At 36.2% G+C, this 24,687-nt stretch overlaps 1 protein-coding gene across 16 annotated transcripts in view; it reads left to right on the top strand.

Annotated features, from left to right (window-relative positions):
* LOC147365801 (uncharacterized) overlaps window positions 1-24,687 on the top strand; it is an 856,584-nt gene that overhangs the window by 611,440 nt on the left and 220,457 nt on the right. Inside the window, exon 3 of one of the 16 annotated variants that reach the window (XR_015132790.1) lies at window positions 17,972-18,237. The exons of the other annotated variants lie outside the window; for them this stretch is intronic. The gene's annotated coding sequence lies outside the window, so the exon portion shown is untranslated. Of the gene's footprint in view, window positions 1-17,971; window positions 18,238-24,687 lie in introns of those variants that run through there. 16 annotated transcript variants of the gene reach the window in all.

The following is a 24,687-nucleotide window of genomic DNA, read 5'->3' as shown; positions in this document are numbered from 1 at the left end:
ATGAGAATTTGAATAAGATTTTAACATTAGGTAAAAGACAACATACTTTACACTAATTCTTGCATCCATTATTATTGTAGAACATATTGGCCTCTATAATGTCTTTCTCCTAATTCCTGTATGTCCCTGAAATTATACCTCTTATACCTGAAATCTGTCATTTTCTTTATCAAATTTTCAAAATTTTTCCCTCTGACTTACGTATGTTCTATTTAGTTTCACAGTTTGCTCAATAAGAAATGTCACAGTAATGCTACTGTTTAGTTGTAATATATGGCGTGTGTGTGTCAGGCATTCAGTCTTGTCTGACTCTTTGTGACCCCATGGAATGTAGCTGGACAGGCTCCTCTGTCCATGGAATTCTCCAGGCAAGAATACTAGAGTGGGTTGCCTTTCTCTTCTCCAGGGAATCTTGTAGACCCAGGAATTTAACCCAGGTCTCCTGCATTGCAGGCAGATTCTTTACCAGCTGAGTCACCAGGGAAGTGCAATATATGGCATAAGTTTTATTAAAAGATGTTTCTTTTTGTTTATTCTTTTCCTATCCCAGACCTCATGGTCTCCTACGACTCAGACAGAAGTACATGGTACCTAGATGTCATTTTGATATGATTCTATGCCCAGAAATCACTCTGCCCTTTATCAAACTAACACTTACCTAATTCTAGCTTCTCTTAAACAGAAGTCTCCAAGAAGGTCCCTGTCCCTCATGTCTATGCCTGCAGGAATGGGCATTCCACTAGGTCACAATATGCCCAGCACAGGGAATTACAGTAAGGAATGGTAACCACAGCAGAGACTCAATAATAACAGCTCAACTACCACTAGGTTCTCTGTAAATATTATGCTCATTGCCTTTGCTTTTTCAATCAATCTCATCCTTTACTAGGTAACAACAGGCTTTACCTCTCAATAAGCTAAGGATTAGAATACTCTCATTCAAAGTCTCGTGATATTAAATGTCCTCCTTTATGCTGCCTCAAGCATCACTAACACCTCCTCAGGCAGGCTCAGCCCAGTGGCTCTCAGTCGCTGGCAGTAGACCATGCTGCCAACCCCAGATTTTAGTGGGAAATCTTTTTTTGGAAGCCACCTATGCCATCTCTTATAATGCCCATTTTACCATTAAGTTTGTTCAGAGGGAGCCACAGAAACCATTACTGTGCTTTCCAGGTTTCCAAGAACCATTGAAAACTATGGGGAAATCATGGGATTCTCATTCCAGGCATGGGCCATTTGCTTCATAATAGGAAGCATTCAAATCTTTATTAGCTTCATAATGTGGCTCTTTAACAAGCATCCCGCTGTCAGAATTTTGCAGGCAAATAGCATACAGTAGTGACCAGAATCAAACCTATGTCCTAGAACCAAAATGATAGGAGGTAGTAGTCATGGTTTCTAGAGGATGACCTCGCCACAATCTATTCTGATGTTAGTAAATGTCACTTACTTCCTCAGCAGCAGCAAGCATCCAGGTGTGGGAAGGAGCTCTGGCCTCCCTTGTTGCTGGCCCTTCCTCAGTGCCTCCTCTCACTACTTGGAGTGGGTAAAGGTGGAGTATTCCCCAGCCCGCACAGGAAAAAGAAAGGGCCACTGCATGTCAATCAGCTATAAGAATAATGAAATGATCTTTTCTTCCCTGAATGACCTGCCTGTAGAGATAAAAGGTGTGTGTGTTTGGTGCAGGGACAAGGAAGAGGTAGTTGCAGAGTTAGCAAAACCTAACTCTAATGATGATTGGAACATCTTTAAAGGATGTGGAGAGCTATCCAGCACTGATTATTTTTTTTCTTTTTTCCAAATGTCAAAATTATAAAGTTTCTATGTCTTCAGTTTTGGGTTAGTTATATGTGCAATAGAAAAAGTGCACTTAGTATCCCATTACATGAGCATCACTTGAGTATCAAAATACCTTGTGAAAAAATTGACATTATCTCTTTAATACATCCTGAGTTGAGTACATCTGATCAGCAAATATAAGCCTTCTCATCTGCTTGACAGGTAGATTTCTAGAGGGAGATGAATGCATCAAGCTCACGTAGCTCCATGACAAAAGTCTCTGTAGTCATTCAACTCATTCCCTTTGTTCTGTCTACAAAATTTAAGCTTCTTTTTCTTTTTTTCCAAATGTGGCTTTCTATGTAGATTTACCTGACTGAAAATAATAAAATTCAGTTTCATTGTATTTCTCAGAGTAACTTTCCCAATCTTTTCCAAGTTTCTAATGGGGCTTTCCTAGTGGCTCAGACAGCAAAGAATCTGCCTGGAATGTGGGAAACCTGGGTTCGATCCCTGGGTTGGGAAGATCCCCTGGTGAATTCTTCCGTATTCTTGCCTGGAGAATTCCATGGACAGAGGAGCCTGGTGGGCTACAGTCTATGGGGTCCCAAAGAGTCATACACAACTGAATGACTAACAGTACTACTAATTATAATTGATTGCTTTGCTATCTCTTTGTTAATTTATTTTCAGGTTGCTGAATGGAATGTCTTCTGTAATTTTTGCTTCCAAAGACACAATGCAAAAAATGTCAATTAATACTTATTGTTACCATTGGCAGAGTATTCACTTCACTTCAGTCACTCAGACATGTCTGACTTTTTGTGACCCCATGTACTGCAGCATGCCAGGCTTCCCAGTCAATCACCAACTCCAGGGGCTTACTCAAACTCATGTCCATTGAGTAGGTTATGCCATCCAACCATCTCATCCTTTGTTGTCCCCTTCTCTTCCTACCTTCAATCTTTCCCAGAATCAGGATATTTTCCAATGTGTCAGGTCTCTGCATCAGGTAGACAAAGTATTGGAGCTTCAGCTTCAACATCAGTCCTTCCAATGAATATTCAGGACTGATTTCCTTTATGATGGACTGGTTGGATCTTCTTGCAGTCCAAGGGACTCTCAAGAGTCTTCTTCAACACCACGGTTCAAAAGCATCAATTCTGCAGTGCTCAGCTTTCTTGATAGTCCAACTATCACATCCATACATGACTCCTGGTAAAAAAAAAAAAAAAAAAAAAAAACTTTGACTAGATGGACCTTTGTTGGCAAAGTAATGTCTCTGTTTTTTAATATGCTGTCTAGGTTGGTCATAACTTTTCTTCCAAGGAGTAAGCGTCTTTTAATTTCATGGCTGCAGTTACCATCTACAGTGATTTTGGAGCCCAAGAAAATAAAGTCTCTCACTATTTCCATTGTTTCCACATCTATTTGCCGTGAAGTGATAGGACCAGATGCCATGATCTTAGTTTTCTGAATGTTGAGTTTTAAGCCAAAGTTTTCACTCTCCTCTTTCACTTTCATCAAGGGGCTTTTTAGTTCCTCTTCACTTTCTGCCATAAGGGTGGTATCATCTGCATATCTGAAGTTATTGATATTTCTCCCAGCAATCTTGATTCCAGCTTGTGCTTCATCCAGCCTGGCATTTCACATGATGTACTCTGCATGTAAGTTAAATAAGCCAGGTGACAACCTACAGCCTTGATGTACTACTTTCTCGATATGGAACCAGTCTGTTGTTCCATGTCCATTTCTAACTGTTTCTTCTTGACCTGTATACAGATTTCTCAGGAGACAGGTCATGAGGTCTGGTATTCCCATCTGTTTAAGAATCTCCCACAGTTGTTGTGACCCACACAGTCAAAGGTTTTGGGGTAGTCAATAAAACAGAAGTAGATGTTTTTCTGGAACCCTCTTGCTTTTTTGATGATCCAAAAGATGTTGGCAATTTGGTCTCTTGTTCCTCTGCCTTTTCTAAGTCCAGCTTGAACACCTGGACATTCACGGTTCAAGTACTGTTAAAGCCTGGCTTGAAGGATTTTCAGCATTATCATGCTAGTGTGTGAGATGAGTACAATTGTGCTGTGGTTTGAACATTCTTTGGCACTGCTCTTCTTTGGGATTGGAATGAAAACTGACCTTTTCCCATTCTGTAGCCATTGCTGAGTTTTCCAAATTTGCTGGCATATTGAGTGCTACCCTTTCACAGCATCATCTTTTAGGATTTGAAATAGCTCAATGGAAATTCCATCACCTCCATTAGCTTTGTTTGTAGTGATGCTTCCTAAGGCCCACTTGACTTCACATTCCAGGAGGTCTGGCTCTAGGTGAGTGATCACACCATCGTGGTTATCTGGGTCATGAAGATCTTTTTTGTATAGTTCTTCTGTGTTCTTGCCCCCTCTCCTTAATATCTTCTGCTTCTCTTAGGTCCATACCATTTCTGTCCTTCATTGTGCCCATCTTCGCATGACATGTTCCTTTGGTATCTGTAATTTTCTTGAAGAGATCTCTAGTCTTTCCCATTCTATTGTTTTCCTCTATTTCTTTGCACTGATCACTGAGAAAGGTTTTCTTGTCTCTCCTTTGGAACTCTGCATTCAGATGGGTATATCTTTCCTTTTCTTCTTTGCATAGGAACCTGGAATGTTAGATGCATGAATCAAGGTAAATTGAAAGTGGTCAAACAGGAGATGGCAAGTGTGAACATCGACATTTTAGGTATTAGTGAACTAAAACGGACTGGAATGCATGAATTTAACTCAGATGACCATTATATCTACTACTCTGGACAAGATTCCCTTAGAAGAAATGGAGTAGCCATCATAGTTCAAAAGAGTCCAAAATGCAGTACTTGGATTCAGTCTCAAAAATGATAGAATGATCAGGTTAACAAATAAAACCCAATAAATTCAGTAGCACCCAGTACCTAATTAGACAAGCAAAAACGGACACACAGGTTATAAACTACTTAATCTAGGATTTAATAAAGGAGATAATTGACATGAAAGCCAGTTGTGCTAATCCGCCACCCAATCAAACACTCCCCCTGCTCTACTTCTCTCCAATGATTCTAATGTAGTTATTAGAGTTACAATACTAGACAACATTGACTTCACTCAAGTAGCACTTAATCTCTATTACACAGAGGTTAGAAATCAAAAAACAATCATCAATATCTGATTTCACCAGTAGATAGCTGCTGAACCATGTAAGGCTGTTTAAGGACAAGAATGAGTTTCCAGCTATTTCACAAGTCAACACTCTTGTGGAATCATATTGCAATCTTTCACAACTAAAGGAAACACTAGATCACAGAATATACATATATTTTCAAAAGGTGTTATATCTTAAGACAACATAACTCATTTAGTATCTATTCTTTTCATTTGGGTTTAAAGGTAGATGGAGAAAATTTTCTGTGATCAGTGTTATCTATCAATCAAAAATGATAATTTTTATAATTATTTGTTGGCAGTTACTAATGTCTATGAAATTTGTCCCTATGTTTAGAAAGAGATGTTGTTATTTTTATTTATAAATTTGTAAACTGATGGAATTTTTAAATGTTTACATGAAACTAATTTGAGGAATCAAAATGTAGTTAAAATTCAAGAGAAAGAGTTATCTGTTTTATTTTATTTTAAAAAATTATTTATTTTAATTGGAGGCAAATTACTTTACAATATTGTAGTGGTTTTTGCCATATATTGACATGAATCAGCCATGGGTGCATATGTGTCCCCCATCCTGAACCCCCCTCCCACCTCCCTCCCCATCCCATCCCTCAGGGTCATCCCAGTGCACCGGCCCTGAGCTCCCTGTTTCATGCATCGAACCTAAACTGGCAATCTCTTTCACATATTGTAATATACATGTTTCAGTGCTATTCTCTCAAATCATCCCACCCTCATCTTCTCTGACAGAGTCCAAAAGTCTGTTCTTTACATCTGAGTCTCTTTTGCTGTCTCGCATACAGGGGCATTGTTACCATCTTTCTAAATTCCATATATATGTATTAATACACTGTATTGGTGTTTTTCTTTCTGACTGACTTGACTCTGTATAATAGGCTCCAGTTTCATCCACCTCATTAGAACTGATTCAAATGCATTCTTTTTAATAGCTCATTAAGATTCCATTGTGTATATATACCACAGCTTTCTTATCCATTCATTTGCCGATGGACATCTAGGTTGCTTCCATGTCCTAGCTATTGTAAACAGTGCTGGGATGAACACTGGGGTACACGTGTCTCTTTCAATTCTGGTTTCCTCGGTGTGTATGCCCAGCAGTGGGATTGCTGGGTCATATGGCAGTTCTATTTCCAGTTTTTTAAAGAATCCCCATACTGTTCTCCATTGTGGCTGCATTCCCACCAACAGTGTAAGAGGGTTCCCTTTTCTCCACACCCTCTCCAGCATTTATTGTTTGTACATGTTTTGATAACAGCCATTCTGACCAGCATGACATGGTACCTCATTGTGGTTTTGATTTGCATTTCTCTGATAATGAGTGATGTTGAGCATCTTTTCATGTGTTTGTTAGCCATATGTATGTCTTCTTTGAAGAAATGTCTGTTTAGTTCTTTGGCCCATTTTTTGATTGGGTCATTTATTTTTCTGAAATTGAGGTGCTTGTATATTTTTGAGATTAGTTGTTTGTCAGTTGCTTCATTTGCTATCATTTTCTCCCATTCTGAAGGCTCTCTTCACCTTGCTTATAGTTTCCTTCATTGTGCAAAAGCTTTTAAGTTTAATTAGGTCCCATTTGTTTATTTTTGCTTTTATTTCTATTACTCTGGGAGGTGGATCATAGAGGATCCTGCTGTGATTTATGTCAGAGAGTATTTTGCCTGTGTTTTCCTCTAGGAGTTTTATAATTTCTGGTCTTACATCTAGATCTTTAATCCATTTTGAGTTTATTTTTGTGTATGGTATTAGAAAGTGTTCTCATTTCATTTTTTTTTACAGATGGTTGACTAGTTTTCCCAGCACCACTTGTTAAAGAGATTGTCTTTTCTCCATTGTATATTCTTGCCTCTTTTGTCAAAGATAAGGTGTCCATGGGTGCGTGGATTTATCTCTGGGCTTTCTATTTTGTTCCATTGATCTAGATTTCTGTTTTTGTGCCAGGACCATACTGTCTTAATGAACATAACTTTGTAAGTATAGTCTGAGTCAGGCAGGTTGATTCCTCCAGTTCCATTCTTCTTTCTCAAGATTGCTTTGGCTTTTCGAGGTTTTTTGTATTTCCATACAAATTGTGAAATTATTTGTTCTAGTTATGTGAAAAATACCATTGGTAGCTTGATAGGGATTGCGTTGAATCTATAGATTGCTTTGGGTAGTATACTCATTTTCACTATATTGATTCTTCCAATCCATGAACATGGTATATTTCTCCATCTATTTGTATCATCTTTGAATTCTTTCATCAGTGTTTTATAGTTTTCTGTATATAGGTCTTTTCTTTCTTTATGTAGATTTATTCCTAAGGATTTTATTATTTTTGTTGCAATGGTGAATTTCCATTTCCTTAATTTCTCTTTCTGTTTTCTCATTGTTAGTGTATAGGAATGCAAGGGATTTCTATGTGTTCATTTTATATCCTGCAACTTTACTATATTCATTGATTAGCTCTAGTAATTTTTTGATGGTATCTTTAGGGTTTTCTATGTAGAGGATTATGTCATCTGCAAACAGTGAGAGTTTTACTTCTTCTTTTCCAATCTGGATTCCTTTTATTTCTTTTTCTTTTCTGATTGCTGTGGCTAAAACTTCCAAAACTATGTTGAATAATAGTGGTGAGAGTGGGCACCCTTGTCTTGTTCCTGACTTTAGGGGAAATGCTTTCAATTTTTCACCATTGAGGATAATGTTTGCTGTGGGTTTATCATATATGGCTTTTATTTTGTTGAGGTATGTTCCTTCTATGTCTGCTTTCTTGAGGGTTTTTTTTTTATCATAAATGGATGTTGAATTTGTCAAAGGCTTTCTCTGCATCTATTGAGATAATCATATGGTTTTTTCTTTCAATTTGTTAATGTGTATCACATTGATTGATTTGTGAATATTGAAAATATTGAAGAATCCTTGCATCCCTTGGATAAAGCCCACTTGGTCTTTTTAATATGTTGTTGGATTCTGTTTGCTAGAAGTTTGTTAAGGATTTTTGCATTTATGTTCATTAATGATATTGGCCTGTAGTTTTCTTTTTTTGTGGCAACTTTGTCTGGTTTTGGTATTAGAGTGATGGTGGCCTCATAGAATGTGTTTGGCAGTTTACCTTCCTCTGAAATTTTCTGGAAGAGATTGAGTAGGATAGGTGTTAGGTCTTCTCTAAATTTTTGGTAGAATTTACTTCTGAAGCCATTCGGTCCTGGGTTTTTGTTTGTTGGAAAATTTTCGATTACAGTTTCGATTTCTATGCTTGTGATGGGTCTGTTAAGATTTTTCTCTTTCTTCCTGGTTCAGTTTTGGAAGGTTATACTTTACTAAGAATTTGTCCATTTCTTCCAAGTTGTCCATTTTATTGTCGTATAGTTGCTGGTAGTAGTCTCTTATGAGACTTTGTATTTCTGTGTTGTCTGTTGTGATTTCTCTATTTTCATTTCTAATTTTGTTAATTTGATTCTTCTCCCTTTTTTTCTTGATGAGTCTGGCTAATGGTTTGTCTATTTTATTTATCTTCTCAAAAAACCCAGCTTTTAGTTTTGTTGCTTTTTGCTATAATCTCTTTTGTTTCTTTTTCATTTATGCTTTCCCTAATTTTTATGATTTCTTTCCTACTAACCCTGGGGTTCTTCATTTCTTCTTTTTCTAGTTGCAAGGTGTAAAATTAGGTTATTCATTTGATTTTTCTCTTGTTTCCTGAGGTAAGCTTGTTGCTATGAACCTTCCCCTTAGCACTGCTTTCAATGAATCCCATAGGTTTTGGGTTGTTGTGTTTTCATTTTCATTCATTTCTATGCATATTTTGATTTCTTCTGTGATTTGTTGGTTATTCAGGAGCATGTTGATTAGCCTCCATATGTTTGTATTTTTAATAGTTTTTTTTTTTTTTCCTGTAGTTGATATCTAATCTTACCCCATTGTGATCAGAAAAGATGCTTGAAGTGTTTTCAATTTTTTTTAATTTACCAAGGCTAGATTTATGGCCCAGGGTGAGCTCTATCCTGGATAAGGTTCTGTGTACAGTTGAGAAAAAGGTGAAATTCATTGTTTTGGGGTAAAATGCCCTATAGATACCAATTAGTTCTAACTGGTCCATTGTATCTTTTAAAGTTTGTGTTTTCTTGCTAATTTTCTGTTTACTTGATCTATCCATAGGTATGAATGGGGGATTAAAGTCTTCCACTATTATTGTGTTACTGTTAATTTCCCCTTTAATACTTGTTAGTATTTGCCTTATATATTACAGTGTTCCTATGTTGGGTGCATATATATTTATAATTGTTATATCTTCTTCTTGGATTGATCCTTTCATCATTATGTTGTGTCCTTCTTTGTCTCTTTCCATGGCCTTTATTTCAAAGTCTATTTTATCTGATATGAGTATTGCTACTCCTGCTTTCTTTTGGTCTCCATTTGCATGAAATATCTTTTTCCAGCCCTTCACTTTCGGTCCATATGTGTCCCTAGATTTGAGGTGGGTCTTTTGTAGACAGCATATATAGGGCTCTTGTTTTTATATCCATTCAGCCAGTCTTTGTCTTTTGGTTGGGGCATTCAACCCATTTACATTTAAGGTAATTATTGATAAGTATGATCCTGTTGTCATTTACTTTGGTGTTTTGGGTTTGAGTTTATAAACCTTTTCTGTGTTTCTTATGTAGAGGAGATATCTATTTTAAAATCTCCCTTGAAACTTTTTGTGATGTTAAAAATATTTTTATTATGCAAATAATCTTACATTTATCTTCTTAAACCTTTCAACTTCTCTTAAAGTAACATGTTTGTTAAATATGTTTATAACTTAAAAAAAATGTCAACTTGTACATTTCCTCAGCCCCCTTTTAACACTTCTCCATCAAAAAGGAAAAAAAAAAAAAATACAGACAATACAATAACACAACAATGCAAACTGCTTTTTTCCCTATTATATTATTGCTTTTTTTTCCATGCATGAGTGCTGTTTACAAAGCTGGGGGCATTCTATTTTGGCAGCCATGTGAACTTCTGATAAACACCTGCAGGGCTTATAGCTATAGCACAGCAATATAGTAATGGACTGTTTCAGCCAGACAAACAAAGGAAAAGTTTGAGAAAAATGGGAGAAAATCTCTCCAACAACACCGACATTTACCTAAGTACAAAAATGATAGACAGTCACTCTGGCACCTTGACAATTCAGACTCTGAACTCTGCAGTTTTGTCTTTCTGCTTGCTTCTTTCCCAAGTCCATATATAATAAGAATGAAAGTCATTCAAGTGGGAAATTACTCTTCCTGGAAAGAAGATCTCGGTTTGACAAGTATACAAGTGGACTTAGAGAACAGAGACATAGAATTTTTCCTTCAGGAATTTTTTGTGTTGTGTGTGCTTAATCAGTGGAGACTGACTCCTGTGATTGTAAGGCATATTTATTTTCTACATATTGAAGCTCAGGATTTCCCTTTCTGCCCCTCAATATTAGCTTATTAGAAACTCCCAAGGAAAGTTTTTGATGTTCTATAGACAAGTTTCCATATTGGCTTTGGAAAACTGAGAAAACAGCTTAATCATTTTAATTTTTTTTTTTTTTTTTTGCAGAGAATGCTAAGTTCACTTTGTTTTTTATGGGGAAGAGACCCATCAAGCATAACTGATGAATATAACTCTAAGCCAGTTGCCAACTGTAGACTCTATCATGGCATAAAAATTCAAAGTTGAAGAGTTAAATATTAGTTGTAATTTTAAACATTGACATCTATGTTTAAAAATTTGGAAAACATTCAGGAAAACAGAAAAACCAGTTTTTAATTATTTGATGATCTTTCTTTCTGATGATAGCTACTTTATCTTTTTTCTTTATTTATGTACACATACAAATACACTGATACAATTCCCTCATAAAACTGGGTCCATATCAAACTCATTAAAATTATGTTTCTGATTTAATGACATTTGCTATGTAACTAAATATAAAATCAGATTATTACAGATATACAATTCTTAATTTTACTTTTTCCTATTAAGTTCTGATGTAATTTTCAACTTTTGAAAAAATTCCTGATATCATCCATAAAATATATCAAAATAAAGCATAAAATTTGGAAACACTGAAGAAAATTACCCTAGACAAGTTAAACAGGCAATGAAAACTTTATTACTGAACTTAACTCCAGTGAAACATTTGGCAAAATTTTTAAATCCTGGAGTGAGCTAGTGGGCAGGTACTGGAGAATATAGGAGTCAATGTGATTTTTTCATCTGTGTTTACCAATTGACATTTATTCTGTTTATCTTATTGAACTGGATGACTTCCAGCTCCTTGAGAAACACATTCCTAGGTTGTAAAACTGTTAAGGCTGGGAAGAGATTTATATCACAAAATGGCAGATTAAGCAAGTTTTCTAGAGTAAATGCTCTAAGAAATGGGAGGTTAGGAGTCTATGGTCAGGAAGAAACTTACCTAAACTTTAATCAAGCTGAGGGAAAAATCAAGGCTATCTCGGTCAATAACAAAATATGTTGCTATGCATATTTCATTTATGAATTTTGGTTATAGTTCATCTTTTAAATTGGAAGCATTCAATTTTGGGTGTAGACATGTATAATGTGAGGAAGAAATGATATAATCAAATCCAGGATGGCTCAAATCCAACCAATTATGAGAAAGTAAATTTATGCATAGAGTAAACATGTACTGTTCAAGGTATAAAACAGATTAAACAGACAATAAGGCAATAATATGGTTGTCAGATTAGTGAGCTTTTTCAAGGACTATTGAAGAGAAGGAATTCACAAACACATTTATCATTATGAAAAAGAATATTCACTAACCAAAAAAAAAAAAGGTTAATAAAAAATAATGGTTTGTAAGTATGGTCATAAATAATTCCTCAGGAGAATTTTTATAACTAATTTAAAAGAAAATATTTCAACTAAACACAATCTCAATGCATTTTGATATTGTATGTTAGTAAAAATGAACAACTGTTTCCATTTTCCCTTCTGAGAAACTTGGTAGTATAATATCCATCAACCACACTTCCATTCCTTGTTAGTTCTAAAATGACTTAATCAAAACAAATCAAATTATAGCTAAAAAGAGCCATGAATAACATTTCTTCTGGGTCTCCTCTTTTATCCAAATGTTCCTGATGGCATAATTGAATGTCTGACACTTGTTTCCCTAGACTGCTACATAGATTGTAAGGTTTTAAAATACTAGTTAAGGTTAGATGACTTTTGTTTAACCATTCTTATAATTTCTGCTCTATATGAAGCTCTGCTAAAATCCTAGGGAAAAATGAATATTTTTGTTGTTGTTTAGTCCCTTAGTCATGTCCTATACTTGGTGACCCCATGGACTGCAGCATGCCAGGCTTCCTTGTCCTACAGCATCTCCCAGAGCTTGCTAAAGCTCATGTCAATTAAGTCAGTGATGCCCTCCAACCATCTCATCCTTCTCCTCCTGCCTTCAATCTTTCCCAGCATCAGGGTCTTTTCCAATGTTGCTCTTCACAACAGGTTGCCAAAGTATTGGAGTTTCAGCTTCAGCATCAGTCCTTCCAATGAATATTCAAGATTGATTTTCTTCAAGATTGACTGGTTTGATCTCTTTGCAATCCAAGGGACTCTCAAGAGTCTTCTCCAGCACCCCAGTTCTAAAGCATGAATTCTTCAGTGCTCAGCCTTCTTTATGGTCCAACTCTCACATCCATGCATGACTACTAGAAAAACCACAGCTTTGACTAGATGAACCTTTGGTGACAAAGTAATGCCTTTGCTTTTTAATATGCTGTCTACGTTGGTCATAGCTTTTCTTTCAAGGAGCAAGTGTCTTTTAATTTCATGGCTACAGTCACCATCTGCAGTGATTTTGGAGCCCAAGAAAATAAAGTCAGCCACCGTTTCCACTGTTTCCCCATCTATTTTCAATGAAGTGATGGGACTGGATATGATGATCTTCATTTTTGAATGTTGTGTTTTAAACCAGCTTTTTCATTCTCCTCTTTCACCTTCACCAAGAGGGTCTTAGCTCCTCTTCACTTTCTACCATAAGGGTTGTGTCATCTGATATCTGAAGTTATTGGTATTTCTCCCAGCAATCTTGATTCTAGCTTGAGCTTCTTCTAGCCCAGCATTTCACACGATGTACTCTGCATATAAGTTAAATAAACAGGATGATCCTATAAGCCTAGACATACTCATTTCCCAGTTTTGAACAAGCCCATTTCTCCACGTTGGTTTCTAACTGTTGCTTCTTGACCTGCCTATAGGTTTCCCAGGAGGCAGGTCAGGTGGTCTGGTATTCCCATCTCTTTAAGAATTTTCCACAGTTTGTTGTGATCTACACAGTCAAAGGCTTTAGCATAGTCAATAAACCAGAAGTATATGTTTTTCTGGAATTCTCTTTCTATTTCTGTGATTGAACAGATGTTGGCAATTTGATCTCTGGTTGCTCTGCCTTTTCTAATTCCAGTTTGAACATCTGGAAGTTCTCAGTTCACATACTGTTGAAGCCTAGCCTGGAGAATTTTCAGTATTACTTTGCTAGCATGGAAATGAGTGCAGTTGTGTGGTAGTCTGAACATTCTTTGGCATTGCCTTTCTTTGGGATTGGAATGAAAGCTGTCCTTTTCCAGTCCTGTGGCCACTGCTGAGTTTTCCAAATTTGCTGGCATATTGAGTGCTGCACTTTCACAGCATCATCTTTTAGGATTTGAAATACCTCAGCTGGAATTCCGTCACCTCCACTAGGTTTGTTCATAGTGATGCTTCTTAAAGCCCACTTGACTTTGCATTCCAGGATATCTGGCTCTAGGTGAGTGATCACACCATCGTGATTATCTGGGTTTTTAAGATTTTTTTGAATAGTTCTTCTGTGTGTTCTTGCCACCTCTGCTTAATATCTTCTGCCTCTGTTAGGTCCATACCACTTCTGTGCTTTGTTGTCCCCGTCTTTGCATGAAATGTTCCCTTGCTATCTCTTCCAAGGAAAAAAAAATATATGTATACATATATGGGTTTTTATATATACATATAAATATATGGGGATTTATATGTTTATATGAATATGTATATATATATAAGGCTAATGTATGTATAGATATATTTATATATATACATGGATATACATAGATACATATACACCAATATGTATATGTGTATAAATATGTTCAGAGACTAAGATATAGATACAAAATGGTTGATTCTTGTCCAAGTGCATATACATATATATATTTATGTTATAATATATTTAAATATGATTATTTCTGTATCTCTACCATCATCTGTCTTTATCTGTATTTGCATTTCATGTATATATTTGTATTCATAGCTTAATTTTGCCACAATGATTTCCTTCCAAAGCATGTCAGTTTTTTTCTTCAGTTATTTTTTACTCTCTTTTTCTTGATATAATATTTACACTTTAAGAAACTTTACCCTCACTATAGCCATTTCATAAAAATAGCTTTTAGTCCTGTTTCTTTATTGCATGTCTCAGATTCTTGCTCTCATTTTCTTGCTGATGACAACAGGAGTCACTTCCTCACACTAGAATTTCAAAAAGGGACTGTACCTATAGGTACGATTTTTGTGTTTCTGAACAAGTGGAAGAGGAACAATAAAGAGTAAAAGAACTCTAAGGACACAGAAAAGTTTGTGTTTTATATTATTAGTGTAGTCTTGATTGCTATCTTTCCTTTAGACTGTCTTAATGCTTTAAATTTGAGATTTATGATGCAAGAAGCATATTGATGGAGCCATAATCATCTCAAAATCATTTTCACCTTCCTCTCAATAGGGAGCTGTAATTGCATGTAGTCGTGGTGATTAGTGTTGGCCATCAGCCTAAAAGGAAAAAGAATGACACAACTAGAAAAGTTTGCACTGAGAATTATTGTTTGCTAATAAAATTTCAAATCCACTCTTCTATAGAAAATCATCTTTTCTTGGTTCTGTATACTTGCTTACCTGGGTATCTACGTAAATGTGTACGTGGTAAGTTGCTTCAGTCCTATCTCACTCTTTACAACTCAGTGGACTGAAGCCCCCCCAGGCTCCTCCATTGGATTCTCCAGGCAAGAATACTGGAGTGGGTTGCTGTTCCCTCCTCCAGGGGATCTTCCTGATCCAGGGATTGAACCTGTGTCTCTTACATCTCCTGCATTAGCAGGCAGATTCTTTACCACTAGCACCACCTAGGAAGCCTTGAATATCTACATAACTCATTTATTAAAAGAAAGGAGTAGGCAAATGTATCCATTTAGTTCTATGAAAGAGATGAAGAAATTAAAATGTACTTAGGGCCAGGACTTCTTTGCCTTTCAGTGGTTGATACTCCATGCTTCCACTTCAGGGCCCATGGGTTTGATCCTGGTTGGGGAACTAAGATCCTGCATACCCCACAGCCCCACATTGTAGGAGATAGGAAGAATAAAAGAAAAGCAGGCCCCAGCAAGGGCCGCAAAAGAAATTTATAATTATTGATAAACTGGATGCTATAAGGCATGAGACTCTTGGAACAAGTCTAGAGGGAACAGTTCATAATCTTAAAAACAAGATATGATCCTGGGGTCAGAAAACCGACCCCAGACTGTTTCTCAACTGGTGTCTCAGAGTCACATGTTTTATGTATCTGGTGGAAAATCTATAGATAAGAATATTAGTCTTAGTTACTGATTTGTTATTGATTACTGTTTCCTAATTACTCAATGGTCAATGATCATTTTGTTCTTTGACCCTGAAGGCCACATGTGTTATAGTTTAACTCCCCACATATTCTTTCATTCACAGCTGAAAATATAATAAAGCTGGCTTGGATTAAAGTTTCAGCACCTTCATCTTGGAGCGGTGTTGATCCCCTGTTCCTCGTTTTTCTCTGAATTCTTGTGTCTCATTTCTCATTCTCTTGCCATATCACACTTTCAAAAACCCTGCTTGTTGAGCTGGTCTCAACACATCAAACAAAACAAAACAAAAACTATCTATCTCTATACTTACAGCACTACTATAATTCATACCTATGTTGTCACTGACTATTTATTATGACTCCATCTATCTACACATTGTTTAAATTCATATAAGACACTCTCCTAGCATACTCAGGCAAAAAATAGAGGTGTATCTCTCAGTACACCATGGCAATAGCCTCTTAATACAGATTTTGATTTTCAATCAGTATTTTCTCAAAAAGTCAGGGTTAAACTACCATGATTAAAACTCTCCACAAGCCCCCCTATTTCTTTCCAGGGATTGTGAGAACAGTAACATTCCAGAACCTGGTTTAGTCTTCAGCTTCTTTTTATGTCACTAACCACTATCTCCCTCTTAGTCTATGCTTCCCCATTTCAGATTTGTTGAACTTCTTTAGCTTCCTCAGAAGTGTCCTATCCTCTTTTTTCTTTTAGATTTTGTGTCTATATTAGGCCAGTGGAGAATACACAAGATCCAGTGGAGAATACACAAGATCCATAAGGGCAGTAGGTATGATTATCAAGAACATGAATGGAAGCCAAAATATCAGCATCTGAGCCTTATCTCTGCCTCAGTTGTTAAGTAAATAAGTTACTTTTCCCCTTTTACCTGCACTTTTCTTCTGTGCAACAATGGAGATAATAATAATATTCCCTCTCCTAGGTCTGCTATTTGCCATGATAAAGTGCAAGAAAAGTACTGAGAATAGTGCTTGCCACATAGAAAGTGTTCAATAAATTCTCAGTGTTATTATCATAAAGAACATGTCTTGCAAGGAGGAAAAAAAATTAGACGAGGCAGAAAGGTATGTGTTATTGCCAAATATAGCACTGATGAGAATAAGCATGAATTTACAATATTATGTAAAAAGGGTCATTTATTTTAAATGTTGGAGTTTCTCCAGTGGCTTATTTACTCATACACATTTAAGAAGAAATTAAAGGGATTCTAACTTTCCAAGCCTCATCAACATGATCATTCAGAATAAATTGTAATATTAGTGTTCCACAGTTGACAGGGGAAGAACATTGTAAGATAAGCCTAAGGGTAATCAGATCTTCCTGAAATAGAAAAATTAAAAGGTCAATTGTCCTTTGAAGCTTCCCAGTGCTCTTTTTTGTCAAACATGCAAATCCGCAGCGCTGCCTATAGAATAATCTTCACAAGTACTATCAGTTTAATAAAATACCTGCCTTTATCTTTCTTATACACACATTATTCCAAGCTTACATCTAAGTCATTCTTCACGGTAAGAGCTAATCTCATTTCCTCATACCTGTCACTGAATCATGTTAAATATCTCGCTGAGAATAATTGCCTCACAACTAAATTTCCCTGGCCTTTCTGGGTACAAAAAAAAAGGGGGGGGATGGCTTTATCCACTCAGAAACACTGTCATCTAGGATAGGCATTTTATATTATGCAGAAGAGTATACATATTATTTTGACATAACTATCAAATTGATCCCAACATAACATTTGAAATATTAAAGTTATTTGTGTTGAAGTTACCATAATGTGGGCTTCGGTAATGCCGTCTCATCTCAGGAATTTTTAAAACTTTTTTTTATTACTTTAACTTCCCTATAAAGAGATATTTTAAATATTTTAGTTTCTTCTCTGTCTGTCCCTGTCTCTCTCTCTCTTTCTCTCAAAGAAAAGCTATAGAAAAGCTAACTTTAATATCCTGAGTTGCCTGTGAACTACTTGATTAATGCGCTTGTGAATTCTTAATAAGGAATGTGTGCATATTCATGGTGATGTTTATTAATTCATAAAGCAGCTGCTCAAAGGCAGCTAGTGGAGAGAGACATTGTTTCCTCTCTCTAGAAACCTCTTGGCGGTGATCAGATCTTTCCCCTGCCTGGTTGTAGATTGCAGTCCCAGAATCCTAAACTGATGGCCATTTATCTGCCCTGGGAAATGGATCCCTTTTGCCAGCAGGAGACCTGAGGGATTGGAAGTTCAGATCTAAATCCCTCAATGTGAGAAGGATGAAATATTAAACTTAATGAGACTAGTAGCGTCCACAGCTCATTTCAATTATTTTTAATTGTTTTCAGATGCTGCCTGGCATGCTTCATTTAGTTCTGCAATAAACAGAGCGTGCAGCATGGTGGTGGATCTCACTTGAGACCCTGAGGAAACATCCCACAGGAAATGATGAAAAATAATAAAGAATGTTACATGTACTTGGCAGCATTTATTGCCAAGCAAATGAGATGGAAACTCAGAGGTGGGAAGAAGCAGTGACTGTGCCTCATCGACCTGAAAATTCTCACTTTTAACTCCTGAAATTAAAAATAAATAAAACACAGTATGGCCCACAGTGAGCTCTTCAAGTCCACTGAAAGTTAACTGTTACTAGGCTCCTCTCTCCTGAACTATTTTCTTTCTACCCACTTGGAGAAAAGGCTGACTATAGTTTAGATGAGTTTGAGGCATTGATATAAACAAAGTTGCAGAATACCAGTTAATAATCTGAAAATTTTCTTTTAGTCTTTTCAAATTTATTTTTAATTGGAAGATAATTGCTTTACAATATTGTGTTTGCTTCCGACATACATTGTGTTGGCTTCTGACATACAACAGTAGGAATCAGCCACAAGTATACACATCCCCCCCAAACCGAACCTGACCCCATCCACCCCCACCCCATCCTACCCCTCTAGGTCATCACAGAGCACCAGGTTGAATATCTCCTAGCAGCTTGATCTGAGATATAAGTAGACATTTATAAGTTTCTTAGACATGTAATTTAATTGAAAACTCCTAAAAGGTTTTATTGGATATCATTAAAGTATCTCATTTGTGGAAATTAAAATATTTTATTTTAATGACTTTATAACATTTTATCATTTTGACTAGAAGATTGTGTGGTGAATTTTAATAGGTCAACTTGGCTACACAAGGGTATCTCAATTTTAGACAAACATCAGTCTAGATGTTACTGTGAAGTTAATTTTTAGAAGTGTTTAACATTTAAATCCGGAGAAGGCAATGGCACCCTACTCCAGTATTCTTGCCTGGAAAATCCCATGGACGGAGGGGCCTGGTAGGCTGCTGTCCATGGGCTCGCTAGGAGTCGGACACGACTGAGTGACTTCACTTTCACTTTTTACTTTCATGCTTTGGAGAAGGAAATGGCAACCCACTCCAGTGTTCTTGCCTGGAGAATCCCAGGGACGGGGAGCCTGGTGGGCTGCCATCTTTGGGGTCGCACAGAGTTGGATACGACTGAAGCGACTTAGCAGCAGCAGCAGCAACATTTAAATCAGAAGATTTTAAGTAAAGCAGATTGCCAACTACAATGTAGGTGGGCCTCATTCAATCCTTTGAAGGGAAAGACAGGTACCCTGAGGGACAAAGAATTCAGCCTTCAGATCAATTCCAGAATCAAGACAGAAACATCAGCTCTTCCCTCGCTCTCCCATCTTCTGGTCTGTGCTACATGGTTTGAACTTGCCAGCCCTTACAGTAGCATGAATCAATTACTTAAAATAAAGCTTTTTTTTCTTTCTATATGCATGTTCTATTGGTTCTGTTTCTCTGAAGATCCTTGACTAATACAAAGACCAAGACAGAATCTTTGGAACTCAATAGAATGTCTGTGTGTGCATGCATGCTCAGTCATGTCTGACTCTTTGCAAGCCCATGGACTTTAGCCAACCAGGCTCCTCTGTCCATCGAATCTTCCAGGCAAGAATATTGGAGTGGGTTGCCATTTCCTTCTTCAGGGTATCTTCCCTACTAAGGGGTCAAACCCACATTTCTAATGTCTCCTGCATTGGCAAATGGATTCTTTAGTAGCTGAGCCACCAATTATATTTCTTAAAAAATGCCAAATGTACCATAAGTCTTGTTGAACATATTATTGAAGTACATACCTGTAAATGAAAATCCTTCTTTTAGTCCATGTTCAATCATTTTCAGCTTTAAGTAATGAAGTTGTTGTTGTTGTTGTGTTTGTTATTGTTGTTTAGTCGCTAAGTCGTATATGACTTTTGTGACCCATGGACTATAGCCCACCAGGCTCCTCTATTCTGGTATTTCTGTCTTGATTTTCCTGGCAAGACTATTGGAGTGGGTTGCCATTTCCTTCTGAAAGAGATCTTCCCTACCCAGTGCAGTTTAGTCAAGTAAAGAGTAATTATGGCTTTTAAACATGAAGATGCCCAATTCCACTCAAATATCTGTAGATGCAACTGAGGTATATTATTATTTTTTTAATTTCCTAAATAATTCTGATGTTTAGTCATGTGTTGTTGTTTTTCAGTCACTCAGTTGTGTCCAACTCTGTGTGAACCTGTGGACTACAGCGTGCCAGGCTTACCTGTCCCTCACTATCTCCCGGAGTTTGCTCAGATTCATGTCCATTGAGTTGGTGATGTCATCCAGCCATCTCATCCTTGTCACCCTTTTCTCCTCTTCCTTCAGTCTTTAACAGCAACAGTTCCTTTCCAATGATTCAGCTCTTTGCATCAGGTGGCCAAAGTACTGGAGCTTCAGCTTCAGCATCAGTCCTTCCAATGAATATTCAGAGTCGATTTCTTTTAGAGTTGACTGGTTTGATCTTGTTGCTGTCCAAGGGACTCTCCAGAGTCTTTTCTAGCACCCCAGTTCTAAAGCATGAATTCTTCAGTGCTCAGCCTTCTTTATGGTCTGACTCTCACATCCATACATGACTACTGGAAAAACCATAGCTTTGACTATATGGATCTTTGTCAGAAAAGTAATGTCTCTGCTTTGTAATACGCTATCTAATTTGTCACAGCTTTTCTTCAAAGGAACACGCATTTTTTAAAATTTCATGGCTGCAGTCACCATCTGCAGTGATTTTGGAGGCCAAGAAAATAAAGTCTGTCACTGTTTCCATTGTTTCCCCATCTATTTGCCATGAAATGATGGGACTGGATGCCATGATCTTAGTTTTCTGAATGTTGAATTTTAAGCCAGCTTTTTCACTCTTCTCTTTCACCTTCATCAAGAGGCTCTTTAGTTCCTCTTCACTTTCTGCCATTAGGGTGATGTCATATGCATATCTGAGATTATTGACATTTCTCCCAACAATCTTGACTCCATGTGATACAAGTGATTATCCATATTTTGTCATAGTCTATTCCATTTTGTCTTTGAGATATATATTTTATATATACTGTTTTCAATTTATATTCCATTTTCTTCACAGAACATTACATAATTAACTTTTTATTATGTTATTGTATACTATTCCAATATAATTTTAATTATACTCGGCTTTCCCCTATAATTATATTCTATAACTTCTTTACTATGAATCTGTTGAGATTGTTTTTAATATTTGCTTTAATAAATAATAATCTGATAATATTATGTATAAAGATCACATATACATACCTATGTCTGATTCTTTTCATTTGAAAACATACAGGGGAAAAAATAACCAGGTCGGCTGAGGACCTTATTGAAACTCCTAACATATATTTTGCAATAACTGGAAGTTCACATGATAAACACACTCACTAGGAGAGCATGAGAGTAACTATTTTCACTTTCTCTTCATACATGTTGACTTATAAGTTTTAAATATCTTAAGCAACTTCATATTGAAGCAATGTCAATGCTGTTTTAATTTTAGTCTCATCACTAATGAGGATAAATATCCTGGGAATTGTCAGGTTATGGCCTTTTATTGGTTTGCTAGTGCTTTCCTGTGTATTTTTTAAAATTTTTAAAAATTTTAATTGGAGGCTAATTACTTTACAATATTGTGGAGGTTTTTGCCATACAGTCACATGAATCAGCCATGCGTGTACATGTGTTTCCCATCCTGACCCTCCCTCCCACATTCCTCCCCAACCCATCCCTCAGCGTTATCCCAGTGCACCAGCCCTGAGCACCCTGTCTCATGCATCAAACCTGGACTGGCGATCTGTTTCACATATGATAATATCCATGTTTCAATGCTGTTCTGTGTGTTTTAAGATCCCTTTATATATGACACTAACCCAGTGTTTGTCATATTTGTGGCCCATATGTTCCTAGTTTTTAAATTGCTGTATAACTTATTTATAGTTTTCTTTTGCATCTAAATGATCTTATTTTTATAGTGCCAAGTTTAATGATGTAAATATGTAAAATTTCTATCATTCTTCATAAGCTTAGAAAAACTTTTGTGTGCTGTTAAGTTCAGTAAAAATTTACCTCTATTTTCTTTTCAATGATTACATTTTCCTCTATTTTTCTTTTAAATTTATTTTTAAAATGTGTCCCTTTTAAATGATTACATTTACCTCTGTTTTTCTTTTAAATGATTACATTTCATGATTAGTTTTTAAATGATCTGGATTTATTTGGGTATTGTACGAGTTACAAACCAGCTAACTTGGTTTTTCCCCAAATACTCAATTTATTTAAAAATTATTTCCTTAATTGTTAGATTTCTTAGTTAGGTTCATTTACCCCATGGACTATACAGTCCATGGAATTCTCCAGGCCAGAATACTGGAGTGGGTAGCCTTTCCCTTCTCCAGGGAATCTTCCCAAACCAGGGATCAAATCCATGTCTCCCACTTTGCAGGCAGATCCTTTACCAGCTGAGCCATAAGGGAAGCGCATTAACACTGGAGTGGGTAGCCTATTCCTTCTGTAGTGGATCTTCCTGACCCAGGAATTGAACTGGGGTCTCCTTCATTTAAGGCAAATTCTTTACCAACTGAGCTGTGAGGGAAGCCCTCATTTACACAGATATGTTTATACAAAGGGACTATTTGATCTAATTTATTTTTATTTGAATATCAAATTAAATTAAATTTGAATATCAAATTAAAAAGAAAATGGTCTAGATTTATACATTTAAAAATAACAGAGGAAGTTAGCCTCTAATTTTTCCTTTTAAACTAAATATTTCTCAGTTTTACTTTAAAATTCAAGTATACTTTAAATTTTCTATAACATTTGATGTTAATTTTTCCTTTCCCCCACATTGTATACTTCAGTCATTTCTAAAACCCATTCAAAGATACTTAATCATTTAATAGAACATTAATTTATTTAAATTCATTGTCAAATCTAATATTTAAATTTTATTTCATCATGTTTTAAGCAAATTTTCTAATTCTCTTTTGTTTTTGAGTCTAAATTCCCTTGCTTATTATCTTGTTTTCTGACTTGCTAGGCTATGCTTTATTTCTTATTATTATATTGATAATCTAATATTCATGATTTTCCACCACGAAGGATAAAAAGTTTATCTCAGTATATTTCAGTCATTGTTAATTTGATCTTTTGTTATATATACTCAATATACTACTATATAATTATAACTTTAATGATATGGTTCTCTTTTTATAAACAATAATGCTTGGATTATTTGTCAACAAGAAAAATATCAATATCCAGGTATAAATATGCATATCCTGCAGAGAAAGGCAATTCACACACACACACAATTATTTCAAATTATAAAAACATGCCATCTTAATGATTACAAATTCCATTTTTAAGTAATGGTATATCAGTGTTGCCTATTAATTAAAATTTTGTGCTTTAAATTAAAGGAATCATCTTCAAAAGGAAGAAGGGAAATGTATTCTTATATATATATCCTCATATAGTCTGACTGCTATTAAAAACCTTTGAAAAGTTTATATATTTTGACCTAGAAATTCCACTTCTATTATTTAATTCATTGGAAATTACGGCTTCCATACAAAGAAGCATAGCAAATAAACCAAACATTAATTATAATAATAAAAAAATAGGACGTCTCAAAGTCTGACAATGATATCTGTCATTTTTCAAGGACTTACTAAAGTGCCTGACATATAACTTTACATGCATAATTTCACAACAACCCAAAGAGGTATGCAATGTTAATATTCCTGTTTGTCAGACTGAAAGATAATTCATAACACTAATAATGGTTCAAGCCCAATTTGAACCCAGGTAAAATTATCCAAGCCAGGCTTCAGCAATATGTGAACCATGAACTTCCAGATGTTCAAGTTTGTTTTACAAAAGGCAGAGGAGCCAGAGATCAAATTGCCAACATCCGCTGGATCATCAAAAAAGCAAGAGAGTTCCAGAAAAACATCTATTTCTGCTTTATTGACTATGCCAAAGCCTTTGACTATGTGGATCACAATAAACTGTGGAAAATTCTGAAAGAGATGGGAATACCAGACCACCTGACCTGCCTCTTGAGAAACCTATATGCAGGTCAGGAAGCAACAGTTAGAACTGGACATGGAACAACAGACTGGTTCCAAATAGGAAAAGGAGTATGTCAAGGCTGTGTATTGTCATCCTGCCTATTTAACTTATATGCAGAGTACATCATGAGAAAGGCTGGGCTGGAAGAAGCACAAGCTGTAATCAAGATTGCCGGGAGAAATATCAATAACCTCAGATATGCAGATGACACCACCCTTATGGCAGAAAGTGAAGAGGAACTAAAAAGCCTCTTGATGAAAGTGAAAGTGGAGAGTGAAAAAGTTGGCTTAAAGCTCAACATTCAGAAAACGAAGATCATGACATCTGGTCCCATCACTTCATGGGAAATAGATGGGGAAACAGTGGAAACAGTGTCAGGCTTTATTTCTGGAGGCTCCAAAATCACTGCAGATGGTGACTGCAGCCATGAAATTAAAAGATGCTTACTCCTTGGAAGGAAAGTTATGACCAACCTAGATAGCATATTCAAAAGCAGAGACATTACTTTGCCAACAAAGGTCCGTCTAGTCAAGACTATGGTTTTCCCAGTGGTCATGTATAGATGTGAGAGTTGGACTGTGAAGAA

Source organism: Bos grunniens, chromosome 9, assembly GCF_055505025.1.
Source record: "Bos grunniens cultivar Pamir isolate PY7600 chromosome 9, Bosgru_T2T1.0, whole genome shotgun sequence".
Classification (NCBI taxonomy): domain Eukaryota; kingdom Metazoa; phylum Chordata; class Mammalia; order Artiodactyla; family Bovidae; genus Bos; species Bos grunniens.
Note: the sequence above shows the minus strand (reverse complement) of the source record. Positions and strands in the feature narration are given on the sequence as shown.